Raw genomic sequence first — 15,405 nt, forward strand, 5'->3', positions numbered from 1 at the left:
TGGCCACTCAGTGTATGTATAATAATCTAGAGAAAAGTAAAGGAATGATTATCACAAAATTCAGATTTTTATCACGTCTTTGGTGACAAAGAGGTACAGGATAGTGAGAAGCACACAGGGACTTTTATGTTCCTTGTAATGTTTTATTTCTTAATCTGAATGATGGGTTTTAATTTTATCATGCTTCTTAAACTGTACATATATTAAGTAATTCTTTGTATGTATGTACAATGTATGAAGCATCACAATTTACATAAATAAAAATAGATGGATGTGGCATTTATTACCCTCAATGTTGTGGAGCCATTTCTTTTACTGGGAATAAATAGTAACAATTTAATAGATTTACAAAATTATACATCAGACTAGAGGCCCTTCCTTCCCTTGGCTTCTAGCACCTGTTTTCCTCCAGCACCTAGGATCCAGGCCTTCACTCTGGCTGGAGTCTTCGGCCTTTGCTGTAGATTCTGGCCATAGTCTATCTTCTTCGTCTTTGCTGCAGGCTTGTCTTCCCTGCAGACCCCGTAGTCTGTAGTCTTCATCTTTGCTGTGGCCAGAGTGCCACTCCTGTAGATCCCTTTGCCCACCCCTCCCCGTCCTCCCCCCGCCTACCCTCTCATAGCAGGTCTCCTGCCCCACTTGGCCACTCCGAGCCTGGAGCAGCTGGGTGGCCATCTTTGTCCTTCTAATTTGCATATTCCTTCCTGATTGGCTGGTGGGCATAGTAGAGTGATGGTCCATTTGCATGTTTCTCTTTTATTGGTGTAGATATCTTTACACTTTTAATTGATTGGTCTTACAAATGCTGTGATTAAGTTTGTTAGGTGATTTCTTTGTCATCACATTCAACAGGCATTGTTCAGCCCCTTCTTACTGTACTTGTTGGCTCTGTTCAGCCCAGCAGATTGCAGGTTCACTGTGAGGAAATGCACTGTTCTAGTCTCAGCTTCCATGACAAGCATCCCCTCATTCTCTGACTGATCTCTTTTGTGTGTTCCTTCAGTATTAATATCACTTAGACATCTCTCAGAGCTCCTGGTCTTCTCATTTTAAAATCACTTCTTATATGAACTTACTCATCCAAAGCAGTAATTCTTTCCTTTATGCCAAATGTCCCCCAAATCCATATTTTCAGCTCAGAACTACGTGTATAACATTTGGGGCTAATACCTGTATCCCCCTCAAACCTCTATAGAAACTGATCCACTGCTTTCTAAAGCCACTTTGATTTTTGTTCCTTTGTAAGTAACTTTTTTTTTTATCCTCACGTGAGTATATGGTTATTGGTTTTAGAGAAAAAGAAAAACATCAATTGGTTGCCTCCCAAACATACCCCAATCAGGGGTAGAACCTGTAACCTACGTATGTGCCCTGACCAGGAATCAAACCCATAAACTTGTGCTAATGGGATCACGCTCCAATCAAAGGAGCCACCTGGCCAGGGCCGTTTCGAAACCATATGATTGTTTAAAAATTCTTTTCTCTCTTTTTATTTTTGTAATTCAGAAAAAAGTGCTTTAGGGTAATGCTAAATCCCATTGAGTTGATTTTTGCCTGAAATTATGAGAGCCCTTTCGGTTCTCATAATAACGTGTTTCCTCACAGCAGGGAGGATTGTTCTATGGAATCTTTGATTATTACTTATTTTCTACTTGCACTTTCTGGTCTGGTTCTCTGGTAATGCAAACTGATAGAGTGTGCTAACAATTACAAGTAGGGGATACATTGTCAAATACTAATTGAGGTTTTTCATTCATTTGTTGTCCTGTGGCTCTTCACTCCGTGAGTTAGTGACATTTTAATACCTCAGGGGAGTGTGGATACTGCCGAAAATAGTCCATTGAATTTCTGAATGGTCTTTAAACACACGGCAGAGACAATAGCGTCTTGAAAGCCTTGCTATTTCTTTTCTTTTATTGTAAGAGTAAAACACTTGGGAAGGAGAAAGGGTTTATGTTATATTGCTCATTTCTGTCAACTCCAAGTGCTTGGCTTTGAATATCCATGGCACCGTCTGGAAGGCTGAGTTGGAATGTATATGCCAAACTGTGGGTGGATAGGAGTGCATGACTGTGTGACAGGCAGATTTCCTTAGGCGAAGACACAGAACTCTTTCCAGGATTGAGGAGGGGCTGGAGAAGCAACGTAGAAGACAACTTGGAAATGGCTGTAGAATTCTTGACCCTTTTAAGGAGAGTCCAGGAAAGGGGATGCATGACAACTACTACAGAAATGATTGGGGGTCCAGGAGAAGGGGCCACTTGAATCTGGCTTCCCAGGGAAGGTGGGAAACTGAAAACATGTGGGAAAGTCCTCATCCAGGCCTGTCCCTGGTGTAGGGAAGGCAGGATTTAGGGAGTAGTCAGAGGCTGCCTTTCCTTGCTGACTTGCCCTGGCCTGGTTCAGGCATACCGGCTGACCTTTTTTAAGATTTTTGTAGGATGGTCAAAAGGAGAACAGAAATGCTTAGAGATGTTAGGCTGAGAAGGACACAGTGCAGGTACCTGTATAGCCTAGAGGCCTTGGTGGATGGCAGGGCTTGGTTGCAAGGTGGTTTATATGTCATTGAGGACAAAGTACAGATGTAGGCCCTCTTCTGATGACAGGCAGATATTTAGGGCCCAGGAGCTTACAGCCCTCCAGAAAAGAGAGTAGGGGAAAAGAATATTGAAGCCTACAGATATCAGAAATGATTGATCTTCTCCTCTTTTTCTGTCTCCTTCCTCCTCTTCCTCCTCCTTCTCCTCTTCCTATTCTATACTGATTTAGTGGTGATGAACTCCTTTGGTTTTTTTCTTTTCTGGGAAGCTCTTTAGGGAATATAATTAATAATAGTCGAATAACCATTCATGGTGTCAGATGGGTACAAATTTTATCAGGATGACCACTTAGTAAGTCTAATCACTGAGGTGCATACTTGAAATAATATAGCATTGTATGTCAACTGTAATTGAAAAATTAAAAAATGATTTAGAAAAAAAAAAGTTGTTGATTGTCCTGGCTGGTGTAGCTAGAGTGTCGGCTTACTCACCAAAGGGTTGCAGGTTCAATTCCTGGCCCAGTTGGGTTTCATGTGGGAGGCAACCAATGTTTCTCTTTCACATCAACGTTTCTTTTTCTCTCTTTTCATAGCCCTTGCTCCCTCCCTCCCTCCCTTCTACCACTCTCTCTAAAAATTAGAGGGAAAAATATCATCTAGTGTGGATTAAAAGAAGAAAGAAGGAGAGAGAAAGAGAAAAAGAGAGGAAAAGAAAGAAAAGCCGTTATTGAATATCTTGAATTGACAAAATTGTGTTTTCTACCACTGACTAGATATATGAGTGGATTGGTTGGGTTGGTCAGGCCCCTCCAAGTATTACAGAAACAAGGGGTTTAATATAGAAATGAGAGCTTTCCTGTCTGGGAAGAGCTGGGAAGTGACAGTACAGATAGCTATAGCTGGAGGATCTGAGAAATAGGCATCAACATCCGCTTGCAGCCCCAGATTGTGTGAAGCAGGCCGAGTTTATGAAAAGTGTGAAAGCCATGTGTCAGGACCACAGCGCAGGAGCCTGAGGGGAGACCTGCAGAAGCACACATCTGCAGGAGCATGGGGAGTTCTCGGAGAGGTCTGCAGAGGTGCTGAGCCTGGCACCACATCCTCCAGGGTGAGAGTGCCAGACAGAGTGCAGGATGCCAGTTAAATCTGTGTTTCAGAATAAGCTTTTAGTATAAGCATGCCCCACTAGTGCATACAACTGCATGGGGAAATGGGACATACTAGACTGAACAACTGCTTATCTGAAATTCAGATTTAACCAGGTGTCCTGTATTGGTCTGTTTAGTCTTAAGTTGGAACTGGGGACAAATATTAAGGAAGCTGTCAGTTACCAATCAGGTCCTGGTGGTTTGGGGCCACTACTAGGTTATTGTTTGGCTTTCTGGACAGGTTGTTGCAGATTGTGGATCAGAGTTCCATTTTTATATTGGTTGGCCATTTTCCATTTGCATATTCAGTCTCTCAACATATAACTCATTTTTTCCTGGCAAATATGAGTGTCATGACCACAGAAAATGCACTTTAATTCCACACAAATATTATTACCATCTGCCTTTTAGTATACAGCTCCCAGAATCTAATCTTTGTCTAGTCTCACTGAACATTTTTATGGGAGTTTCTAATTCTGATTTTTAGAAAGGTGATGAGGATGGAGAGTGTGGGGGTAAGATTAAGTTGGAAGACATAAGTGGATAAATATTATTTTGATTATTTTACATACTCAGCACTCATGGTTAACATCACAGGTCAGCAAATTTTAGCCTTTGTACCAAATTCAGCTCACTGACTATTTTGGCAAATAACATTTATTGACTATGTATGTATGTATGTACTCATTTATGAATTATTTTATGAGCTTTATTTTGAATTGCATTATGTATTATGAAAAGTCTTTGGGCTTTTTCACACTGGAAGGGCTGAGTCAAATAGTTATAACTATACAGAAACTGTACCAACTCCACAATGCCTGAAATATTTCTCTTTACATAAAAAGTTTGCCATCATTTAATTTAGATTATTTATGACTAAATCTTTTAGCTGGTAAAGATAGGTAGGGAAGGTATAAAGCCATTTCAGTTTAATGAAATGATGTTCAGAATGTGTTTTGATGGTTTCCATGTGCGTTAGAGTAAAAGGTCATTCTTTGCAGACTCGGGTAATCCAGCAGTCCTAACTGTGGAAATAGACATTATCCTTTTTGTGTGTTTTCTTGGTTGTTCTAAGGAGAAGTTGGGAGAGATTACATTAAGAGTCCCTCAGTAGAGACCATTTTGAACAAGAAAGCCATAATGTACTTTCTCATTAATGGTTATTAATGATTCTAACTACTTTCATTTCTCCCTCATGACCCAACATGTTCTGTGGGCTGTAGAAGCAGAGACCTCACTCTCTGTGAGCAGGAATGCATTCATCAGTCCTCTTTCCTGCATGCCGGGGGGATGCAGTGATGAATAGCAGAGTCTTGTCTTTAGAGAGAGAACCATCTAGTACAATCCAAACTTGCTATTAATAACAACAAAATGTGAAAAGAGCAGTGTTGGATCAGACCCAAGGCTGTCTACATTCTCTCTAAGTCTAGTCCCTTTCCATACAGTACTTTCCCTGTTATTTAAGTCAACAGAAAGCTAGCCCTTCATTTTGTTTATTTGTTAGTGTTTTCACTCTGGCATCAATTCACCCTTCTTCTAGTAATTGTTCACCACTCTTTATGGGGAACTTCTTGCACACCCTGAAGCATCTTCTACTCTACCCCCAGTCCAGGTACTTCTGATAAGGCTCAGTCTCCATCTCTAGCACTGAAGCCTGTGACCTGGCCTAAACTGACCTTTGTCGTCAGTCATCAATGTGCAGTGGGCATCCTGCCTCACTCGGACTCATCAGAGAGTCGGACCCACAGTTTTGGTTTGACTGTTGGGGTAAACTTGGTCTTTCTCTTGGACTTGAACCTAGGAGCATGTTGGGTAGGGCTAATGTAGCCACCTTGGCATCATGGGGCTGGGAGAGGAATATCTGAAAATGGATTTAAGACAATAGAAGTGGAGCAAAAGACGGAGAAGAGAAAGCAGTTGCTAAGGATTGTTTGTGCTGCAGCCCTCACACCAGACTTTCCATTTACATGAGCAAAGATATCTCCTCCCTAGTAAGCCAACTTGAGTGTGTTTTCTATCCCTCTTAAGCAATAGTCACACTGATGCAAGTGGCAGGTTGAGAGAGAGAGAGAGAGAGAGAGAGAGAGAGAGAGAGAGAGGAGAGAGAGAGAGAGAGAGAGAGAGAGAGAGAGAGAGAGAGAGAGAGAGAGAGATGAAGATGTCTATTGTCAGGGGAAAGGAATTCATCTGAGATGGTTGGGAGGGAAAACATAGAGGGGTACTTCCTGGAACAGTTCTGTAGGATATGTGAGGGGTAAGCCTTCAGTCACTGTCACATAACAACTCCAGGTCACAGACTAAGCTCTTGATTTTCACCCTGCTTTGGACTTAAGGCAGTTAACCAGAAATTCATATGGGCACACTTTCCTGTGATTATTCACCATTCAACATTTAATTCCCAGAAAGATGAAAGAAATACTTAATTAAATGTGCTAAACAATAACAGTCCTCGCTTGCTTTTCACATATACTTGTGTTATAAAAGTATGCTATGAAGAGTCGATGGCGCTATTTTTAAAAAATGAATTCCACGCATTACTTAATCATAATAATCCACTGAGTGTAACTTTAAAAAATGAATTTCGAACACTACTTAGTTACAATAGTCTGGAGTGTAACTGCATGCTTTCACCCCAGGACACCGGTGGCCAGAACAAGGAACGCTGCAGAATGCACACCTGCTCAGCTGGTTCCTTCTGTGACTGTGGGAATTCGTAGGGCTTGATGTTAACTTTTAGATATGGTCCTCTTGATTTTAGAGGAAATCACATATCAAAGAGGCTCAGGGAACCATCCCTTCTCATGGGATGGAATTATAACTTTGTGAAATATATATTGTAAATATCTAAAAGATTATGTTCACCTTTGAGCTGGTCATCTTGGTGGATGTAGGATGGGGACTAGGGCAAGAAAGGATTGTGATGGTGAGTGTTGTTCTTCAAGGACCTGAGGTTGAGAAGAGGAAAGATCCTTAATTCTCTAATTCAGTGTTTCCCAACCTTTTGACATATGTGTACCCCTTCTATAATTTTCATAACGCTGAGTATCCCTCGTACTCAGGAGAATGTAGAATTAGGTGCAGCTAAGCACGGTGCAGTGCATATCCCCACCAAACTCCGGTGCAACGTTTACCCCCACCAAACTTTTCCATATCCCTGCATGTATGCGTACCACACTTTGGGAAACACTGTAACTTTCTTGATTTTTCTTATTTGCCTCCAGAAAAGAAAAAAATCTCAACTCCTTCTCTCTCTCTTCCTCTTCATTTAGCCACAACCCCCTTCTTATCAGAAGGAGAACAAAATCGGCCAAACTTCATCTAGGATCTAAAAGACTTAGTCCACCAAGAGGAGCTCTCCAAGGGTTAGAGAAGAGTGTAGCTGGGGTGTGCTGCTCTCTGTTCCTCACCTGCAGCCACACATTGTAATCACCTGGGATATTTCAGAGTACCGACACCCAGGCCCACCAGGATAACATAGGCAGTACCTGGGAATGGGGCCCCAACTGTGGGGCATGTTAAAAATCTCCAGGTGATTCCATGTGTTGTCAGGATAGAGAACTGCTGGGCTGCTGGCAAGCTCTTCCTTTCACAGGACAAAGAAATGGGAGAGCTGATTCTTCACCATCCTGACACTCCCCCCACCCCCTTAATTCTTTTGGCTCTCTCTCTTTTTCATTTGTTCTATCTTCCTCTCTCTCTGACTTTGTCCATCTGTATCTGTTTCTCTGCTTCTACTTCTCTTTCTCTCTTTATTCCTTCAGACACTCTTATTTACATGAGTTTGGAGAGGTCTCAGAGACCCTGAGAGGAGAGTGAACCACTGCCTCATGCTTCTTTGGAATCCCTTCAGGTATGAGATCATGATTGAGTCAAGAAATCACACAGCCCTCCAGTGGAGGGCTGAGGCAGCCAGATGAGAGGCCTGGGCTGGAATGACTAGGCCTGCTGGGCTCTAGGGCTGGGCCAGTGGTTCCCAAAGTGTGATCCTGGGAGGCAGCATCAGCACCTAGGAACGGGTTACAAATGTGAGATCTACCGAAACAGAAACTGGCAGTGGGTCTTAGTACGTGTTTTCAGGAGACTTCCAGGTAATTCTGATGCCACTGCAGTTTGAGAACTAGGCTCTGTGGAGAAAGGCTCCCTGGTTGCTCTCCATGGGCCTCTGCCTTGGGGAAAGGAATCATCCGGACACCTGAGCACGAAAAAGCAGGGGCTCCTTATTTCGAGCCTGCCAGGGCCAGGGAGGCAGTCACTCTGTGAGGAGGGAGTTTATAAAGCTAATCTTCTCTCTCACACACGTGCCCTGTCTATTGAAAGTGAGTCACAGCCTATCCTGGCATTTCCTGGGAGCTTGCTCTGTGCTAAGCACTGATTTAAGGGCTTTACATGCATTAACCTAGTTCATCCTCACGAAGCACAATGACTTCTGCACAAAGGTAATCCCTGTCTTACAGATGAGTCTTCTGAAGCATGAAGTTTAAATACAAAGCCAGATAGTAGTGGCCTGTTTCAGAGCCAAATCCCTGCCCACTCATCTATGCCACCGCTGGTCCTTGTGGGGAGATTCCTCCTGGGCAAGTGTTAGGTGCACAGTGATAGACTACAGAGGTAACAGCACGTGCTGACTAGCACCCTGGCAAATGGGAAAGCAAGAGATTTTGTCATTTTCAGTGGGAACAAAAGGTGAATCATGTGAAACCTCATAGGATGGCAATGGATCTGTGCCTTCAGATGGAAGGTTAGCTCAGTTGCTTCCTGGGATATCAGCTTATTTACAGCTGGAGCTAATGTCTGTGGAGAAATAGGAGAGAGAATGCTGGTTGGCCTGGGATGGCCGAGAGGTAAACTGAACTCTCACTGTTGTGGCTTGACCTGTTTCATCAGATTCTGGGAGTAAAACCAGAGAGGCAGTTGTCATGGTTGTGAGGTGTGTGCTGCTAGCTTCTTTGGTTTGTTGGGCCTCAGGAGAGAGCTGGTGGGCCTGGCAGGGCAGCCCATGCAGGCGGATCTGGGATTGAGCACCTTCTCTGACATTATATTCCTCTTCTCCCAAGGAAAGGTCACCAGTGCCCACTGGTTGACTCTGGGCTTGAGTTGAGCTCTTAAGTTAACTGATAGACAGGGAGTGTCTAAGGGAGTGGAAGCTCACAGCAACCCCCTAGATTACCTACTTCCACTCTGCCCCCTCTCCCTATATCTAAAGAGGAAGACCACTGAGCTGGATTGACCAAATGCCTGAACCCCAGAGACACCTGCATCACAGGTCCAGAGAAGTCAAGGGGGCAGGGTTTTTCTCAGTGGAGAGAAGGGCCAAGCAGCTCAGTTTCTCTGGGTTGTCCACACTACGCTTTCCGATCTTCCCTCTATCACTGCTGCCAACACACATACTTGCGAGGCATGTTTACCCAAAGGATTGGATAAATAAAACGTGGCTGAGCTTCCTAAAATAAACTAGGGAGTTGGGCCATCTTTTTCTTTTCTCTCCTTTTGGTCTGTGGATCTTTGGGATCTTCCTCCCCTACAGTTAGCTCAAGCTGATCTGGGGCATGCCTTGAACTGGAGTGGCCCCAGTCTAACAAGGCCTGGGCACTTGAATGAACTCAGCTGTGTCCTAGACTTAAGAAAAGTCTCTCCCTCTTTCTTGTTCTTCCTCCAACTGTTAATTTAGAGAAAAGGGAATCCTCCATCAGTTCTAGCTGAGGCCACTGTAATTCTACATGGCCCTCGACAATCATAAAGGATGCTTTACTTTGCTCTTGTCTTGTTGCATTTATTTCTCGCTAAAGTTTTTGTGGTGAAAAGCGACAATTCGAGGAAGAGATTTAGATGTTTGGGATTTGGTATTTCCTCTTTTTCTTTCTGCTGTATTTTGATTATTTCAATTTATTGCTACACTGACTTTCTCTCAGTGACATAGGGGTCTCATCGCTACAGTGAAACCAAAGACCAGTCCTGCTCTGCGTCTTCGGAAGCTTTGCTGACCTATGAGAAGAGCATCATGGAAATAAGCAAAATGATATCTCAAGACCAGTAAACTTTGTCACAGGTTTATGTAGATCAGCACTTTGCTAATGTTGCTCAATAGTCCTTTATATATCCAACACCTTTTACTATAAAATGCTACAACCCGATACTCAGAAATATATTTCATATTTCTATCCAGAATACTCATTGTTTTCTGGTGGGTATCACATATACTACCCTGTTTCCCCGAAAATAAGACAGTGTCTTATATTAATTTTTGCTCCCAAAGATGTGCTAGGTCTTATTTTCAGGAGATGTCTTATTTTTCCATGAAGAAGAATACGGTACACATTTATTGTTAAATGAAAATAAAGGAAATTTATTACCTGTATATGGTACGGTAGTACGGTAGTTGTCAACACAAACCAGACAAACTGTGAATCCTACAGTATCAAGAATTTATTCATTTATTCAATGACAATCATGTCATCATCTTCTGGAACATCATCATAACAATCCAATTCCTGAATTTCCTGGTGAATTTCTTGTGACTCCATTTCTTTCAGAATCATTGGACCAAATCTCTCATGTTTAGCCTGGGGGGGGGGCCTGATTTTTGGGGGGATGCCTTATATTTCACTCAGGAGGAAACCTGTAAGTAGGTCTTATTTTCGGAGGATGTCTTATTTTCAGGGAAACACGGTAGTAGAAGGGCTAAGAGCCTGGAATTCAAGATGGGGAGGGGCTTGCTCTATGTATATCTGTCTTGCCGCTATTTTTATGCCATCAGACCTGCCATATGTTGGCATGGAACATTTATCAGGAACTTTCTCTTGAGTTCTAGGCAGGATTCTGAGTAGAGGCTGTGCTGCCCTCCGGTTCTCCAGTCTGTGGGGAAGGATGCATTGTCCACTCTCATCTTCCACCATCCTGTCTAGCCCACCTCATGTGGTGATCAGGGTCGGGCTCTCCCAGAGGCACATATGTCTTGCTCTCTCCTCTGATTCTCCCTGATTTCTTCTCTCAGGATAGGAAGATATTTCTCTCTGTCCTGTGAAGTAGCAAAGTGTGTTCTTTCACCGCAACCTACTCGGTGGTTTCTTATCCAGCTTGTCTCATTGACACTCAAAGGTTGGCTTTTGATACTAATGGAAACACTCTCTTTCCACTGTGTGGCTCTTTCAATTAGTGAGCATTCTTGCCACTGAGAGTTTAACAAAAGCCAACTGTGAAAGTTAAAGCATAACAAAGACTTCTGCCTCTCACTTTTTCCTGGGGGAAGAGGAGATGCAGGGTTACTGTTGTTGTTTTTGAACTGGTGGGGAAAAGAGTAAGGATAAAAGGAAAGGAGGGAAAGCTCCACAGTTTAAAATCAACACCCTGTGAATATATTAATAAAAATCCACTGAATCTATTGTTAGCATGTCTTGTTCACTGTATTCCCTGGAGTCCCCGTGTTGGAACTAATGAACAGATGCTCTGTTCGTGGGATGCCTTCTCAACACCTCAGGGATGTCCCACTGCAAAGCAGCTGCTACACTTCATTTTCTGAAAACTGCTGTAACTCCAGGGGTGGACAGGTGTAGCCATTTTGCAGTATGTGGTCCAGGGCTCCCTGACCATAGCGATGGGACCAGACATATACACTTGACCCAAAAGGTGGCAGATAAGGATGCCCATAGCCGTATCCTCCAACAACATGCTTTTCTTACAATGCAGCCTCGCTGCCCTTCCTTCAGGCAGCACAGTCTGTGCCCCTTGCTCTTGAACCTGGCAGAACTTCATAACTCTTCGACCCAGAGAGTGTGCTCTGTGACTTCTGAGACAACATCACGTGAGATGATACAGCTCTTGCCTGGCTCACTCATTTAATATCTCATTTTTGCCCACCCCTTCTCTCTCTTTCCAGATGCTTGCTCTTGGGACCCAGCTGCCAAGTGAAGAGAATGCATGTGCGAGTTCTAGTTGAAGTCCGACTAACAACTGGCATGAACAGCAGACATGTGAGGGAGGAAGCCTCAGAGACGATTCCAACGTCAGCCAGCACTTGACCGCAGCTGCGTGAGGAACCTTAGTGGGAACTATCTGGATGAGCCCAGTCAACCCTCTGAATCCTGAGAGATTACTGCAATGAAGAATTGTTGTTATTTGTGTGTAAATCAGGATGTTGTGTCATGCAGCAATAGATAATGACATACAAGGGGAGTCATTATTAGAGATTTTCAGAGTTTTTCTCTCAGGAATTTCAGAATGGGGCACAGAGAGATAGTGTCAGCTAGCCATTGGGTTGCTGAAGATGTCATTTCCATCAGGTTTGATCCTGTGTGGAAAGAACCACACACTGACGAATAGATATTTACAGTGAGTAGGAAATAAGAGTGTACCACCAAGAGAGAGTATTGCCATGGTTATGGATGATGTTCTTCACTTTGGAGAGGCCGGTTAAACATTCAGACCTCAGATCCTATGAGAGGCTTTTATATCTGGTAGAAATAAAAAAGTAAATAGTTTTATCATTTTTTTGGTCTCAAATAATTGAGTTCATTTTTGTTTTTTGTAACCAAAAGACTCCTGATTATGTAAGACATCTACTAGCCAATTTGAAATGGAAACGGGCATGCCACTGGGTTCATGTAAAATAAATCAACTGCAGAAAAAGTTTTACCTGATTTACAACATGAGAATATTTTGATGGTTTTGCTACAGTAATAGAGAAGGGGTTGTTTGCCCCTGTGAATTACTGTCTTTAACTCTTAGCACATGGCAGCTGTGGTGATCATCCATCTACTCGCTGTGTATTTCTTGCTCCCTATCTGCCTGGAACAGCGTGGAATCACATTTCCTGGCTTTCCTGTGGCAGGGTGGGGACTCTGCACCCAGATTGACAGACATGCTGTGTGTCACCTCTGGACTGCCATTTAATTGCCCTTAGCCGAACCGTTCAGAATTCTCTTTTTCCTCTGCTCTGATGGCAAGCTGCACGGCACACAGTGGGCGCTCCAGGTATGTCCCAACCCTTGAGCGAGGAAGAGGATGAGGAAGTAAACAGGGGCCCCAGCTGATCCACACTGAGTGAAAGTGAAACAGAATTCTTTGATATGTTAAGGAGATTTGAGTTCTCACAGCATCATCCAGCCTTCCTGCCAGATTCAGTGAGGCTGCATCACACACTACCAAGAAGCTTGAGACCCTCCAGGAAAATCCTCTCAGCAGCCCCTTCTCATCATCTCACACTAGCTTCCATCCTGCCCTCCCAAGAAGTTTTTGAAGCACAGGTCTTCCTCCTCCTGTACAGCTCCACAGCCCAAGTGTAGGGCTCTTGTTCTGTGCCCTTCCCAGTGCTCCTTCAAATGTTAACACATTCAGATTTGTGCAATGTTTCACGGTTCTCATTCAACCTTATGATGCCTTCCAATAGTCATGGACATTCCCTTCGTGAAACTTCCCTTTAGATAGTTTCTACATCTGACTCAGTTATCTCTTCCTTTCCTAAACATTTAATCCTCTATAAACTCATTTTTGTTCTAACCTCTTTCCGAAGCTCATTACTTAAAATTGTTTGGCTACATAGATCAAAATTTACTCCTATCCCTGAATTCCAAGTCTTTACTTTTATCACAAAGTTATAGAATTTCAAAAATAAAAGGTAGAATGATGTGCTCTTCAAACTAGAATGTGCATAGAGTCACCAAGGTATCTCATCAGATGACAAATTCTGGGTCCCACCACCAGAGATTCTGGTTGAGTCTGGGTTGGAGTCTAGTGTCTGCATGGCTGTGAGCTCCCAGGGGTACTGATGCTGCTCTCTGTGGGCACACATGGGCTAGCATTGGATTAGTTGACAATTTTTGTTTTCTCCAAGTCTAAAATGAAGATCAACATCAGCAGGGGTAGTTCTTATAAATGATCCAAGAAAAAAAAGTCATTAAGGTACACACAGTTGGAAATGAGGGCAATGATCCTAATATTCTACTCTTGACACATATTTCTAGAACTTGGATTTGGGATTGAGATTGAGGCTGGAGGCAAAACAACTTCTCTCTCCTCTTTGTGGAAAGAGCCCTGGTCCTGAAACACACATTTGAGTTCTATTTCTTTGGGCAAAAGCAGGGAAATAATGAACTGATGAGAACTTTATGTAAAGTTGCTGAGTTCTAGAAATGACAAAAAGTTAAACAGAACAGGCAATTTTCTAAGGACCTGTTCTTCCTCTAGCTCAATACCTTTTCTTCCCCTATAGCCAACTTATTAACATATCTGGCAACTGGGAAGATTCTATCATATAGCAGTGGCTCCAGCCAAGGGTTTTCTCCTTCCTTCCCATCACTCTACCCTTCTGCTATGACTAGGACCAGCTGAGCTCACCAACTCCCTGCAAGAACTCATCAAAATCACAAAACAGACTAAAGAAGCTGAAGAAGGATTTTAGAGACTTAGAGTGGTCTGGGCCATTCACTTTGTTTTAAATAGAAAACAGATTTGAAGAAGAGAAGTCTTTCCAGGCCATACAGAACAATACTGGCAGGACCAGTACAATGAGCTCCCAGCCCAGTTCTCTTTGACTACATACTATTCTCATGGGATGGGAAAGTTGAGTTGGACAGGACCAAGGAAGTCGGCAGGATGGGTTGCCTGAAGTTTATTCAGCTAGCTGGAAGTCCGGATATAGTTTGAGCAGAGATTTGTGATAATTCAGGGATGACATATATCAGGAATGGGAAGAAACCTTTGAAACTATTATCCCAGCTTTGACAGCTGAAGAAACCAGAGATGACATTGACAACACATCCTTAGTATAAAAGTTGATTCCCTCATTCTGCAACTTTCAAAGCTCTCATTCCCAACTTCTGCTCTTTCTGATTTTCCCACTCCTGACACATTTGCAGTCCAAACACTGAGTATCCTTGCTCTTCTTCTTAAAATCTTGAAGGAAAATATTTTTACTTTTTTCTAGAGGTTTTGTGATTCCTTATTGCTTAACCAGAGAAGAAAAAGATTAGTGTCTAAAGTGACATTGAATGTGAAAAGCTGCCTAGTACTCCTGGCACCTCTGTGATTTCAACCTGAGATTTCACTGGCCTTGGCTTATTAATGGTGGTATATTAAGACCTAATTTATTCAAATTTTGCCAATTTGGAATTAGTAACAAATGTGATAGGGCTTAAATTGAGGTTTACTTTTGAGAATCAAAGAGAAAAAATTAAACTGAATTGTTAAAATTGATGGTATTTAAAGGGGCCATTTAGCCTATTTAAGAGAATACTTTTTTTTTGTTTTGTTAATCCTCATATGAGGATTTTTTTTCTCCCCATTGCTTTCAGAAATAAGAAGGGGAGAGAGAGACCTGGATGTGAGAGAGACACATAGACTGGTTGTCTTCGGCACATGCCCCAACCAGGGATGGGGCGTGGAACTGGCAACCCAGGGATGTGTTTTTGCCTAGGAATCAAACCATGATCTTTTGGAACCCAGGGCAATGCTCTAACCACTGGGCAATGCTGACCAGGGCTATGAGAATGATCTTTTAAGGTATTTTATAAATACCATTTAAAGCATGTTCAGAACTCTTTGAACCATACCTCTTGACAATTTTTATATTAATTACCTATTATTCTTACCTGTTTAATAAGGAAGGTCTGAGATTTTCTGTTTAGGAATATGTTGTTAGTCTAATTTAGTCAATATATGTGTGTGTATGCATTGTAATTAAATTGCACTTCTGTAAAAAAAAAAAGTATCTCCAATTCAGAATTT

This window comes from Pipistrellus kuhlii, unplaced genomic scaffold (genome assembly GCF_014108245.1).
Source record: "Pipistrellus kuhlii isolate mPipKuh1 unplaced genomic scaffold, mPipKuh1.p scaffold_m20_p_23, whole genome shotgun sequence".
NCBI lineage: Eukaryota > Metazoa > Chordata > Mammalia > Chiroptera > Vespertilionidae > Pipistrellus > Pipistrellus kuhlii.